The sequence below is a fragment of the Octopus bimaculoides genome, chromosome 21 (genome assembly GCF_001194135.2).
Source record: "Octopus bimaculoides isolate UCB-OBI-ISO-001 chromosome 21, ASM119413v2, whole genome shotgun sequence".
Taxonomy (NCBI): domain Eukaryota; kingdom Metazoa; phylum Mollusca; class Cephalopoda; order Octopoda; family Octopodidae; genus Octopus; species Octopus bimaculoides.
Genome location: NC_069001.1, coordinates 35,737,583 through 35,739,367, shown reverse-complemented (window position 1 = coordinate 35,739,367; position 1,785 = coordinate 35,737,583). Strand labels below are relative to the sequence as shown.

Genomic DNA, 1,785 nt, shown 5'->3' with positions numbered 1-1,785 from the left:
TATATATATACATATATACATACATATATATATATATATATATATATATATATGTATATATATATGTGTGTATGTATGTGCATGTGAGTACACATGAACATGGCATGTAGTGAACAGGCAATTTTTGTCAAGCTATAACTTGTCTTGCCATGTCTCAGACAAGTGTTATCTAATTCAAGGAAGTGCGGTACATTTGAAACCATTTCTTCCTGAGCCCTAACAGTAAGGTCACCTGGTGTTCCTCCACACACACACACACACACACACGCTAATATATCTATGTCCCTGTATGTCTGTCTGTGTGGGTGGGTGGAAGAAGCACACACAGCTTTCCTGACAATCCCAGGTTATTCAATGCATTTGTTTGTTTATCTTTTTACTTAAAGACCTACAGCACAAAACCTGCCATGCTTTCCACAATGTCTCCCCTCTCCCCTCCCCTCTCCTCCTGCTTTCTGCCCTCATTGCTGGCTTGGCCTATTATTATGATTCCATTTGCAGCCGACGGCGATGATGACAATGACGATGATGATGATGACAATGATAATGGTGACGACAACGATGGCGATGAAATGTTTGTGATGATGATGGTGATGATTTCGACGATGACGATGATGACGATGGTGATGACAGTGATGATGATGATGACGACGTTGATGATAACGATGACAATGATGATGACAATGACGACGACAGTAATTATGTTGATGATGATGACAACAATGATGACGATGACAACGATGATAATAATTTTGACGACGATGATGACGATGACGATGATGATGATGATGATGATGATATTGATGATGACGATGATGATGATGATGATGACGACGTTGAGGATGTCGATGGTGATGACAATAATGATGACGATGACAACGACGATAATGATGATGATGACAACGATGGCAACGATGACGATGATGATGACCTGTCATTGTGATTTAACTAGTAAACCATATCCTTATGGAATATTTAGACCATATATTTCTTCAAGAAGTATTTCATTTCTTCGATGTGGGAGGTAGACCTTGTGTTTATATATTCATAGGTGATACCATACGCATTTGTATATATGCAGGCATGTATGTATGTATATATGTATGTATATATATACACCCAGAACCATTTCATTTTTTAAGATGAAGCAAAAATTTCAAGATTAGAAAGCAAAGAACAACAACACAAATACATAAATAGACAGGCATACACATGGCCACATGGTTAGGAAGCTTGATTTGCAGCCATGTGGTGTCAAGTTCACTTCCACCATGTGGCACCATGAGCAAGTGTCTTCTACTGTAACCCCAGACCTTGCGGGTCTATTTGGTAGAGGGGAAACTGTGCGGAAGCTCTTTATATATCTTTTACTTTTACTTGTTTCAGTCATTAGACTGCAGCCATGCTGAAAAATTTTTAGTCAAATTAATCAGTCCCAGGACTTGATATTTTGCTAACTTTGGTACTTATTCTATCAGTATCTTTTGCTGAACCGCTAAGTTACAGGGATACAAACACACCAATACCAGTTGTCAAGCACAAAGACATTCACACATACACACACACATATGTATATATATATATATATATATGTATATATATATATATATATATATACAATGGGCCTCTTTCGGTTTCTGCCTGCCAAATCCACTCACAAGGCTTTGGTTGACCTGGGGCTATAGCAAAAGACACATACCCAAAGTGCCATGTAGCGGGACTGAACCCAGAACCATGGTGTCAGGGAGCAAGCTTCTTACCACACAACCACGCATGCAATATATA

The 1,785-nt window shown here is 38.6% G+C and overlaps 1 protein-coding gene across 1 annotated transcript in view; it reads right to left on the bottom strand.

The window, feature by feature from the left end:
* The window catches only part of LOC106875053 (neuron navigator 3), a 629,108-nt gene that overhangs the window by 565,802 nt on the left and 61,521 nt on the right, over nucleotides 1–1,785 (bottom strand). The window lies entirely within an intron of this gene.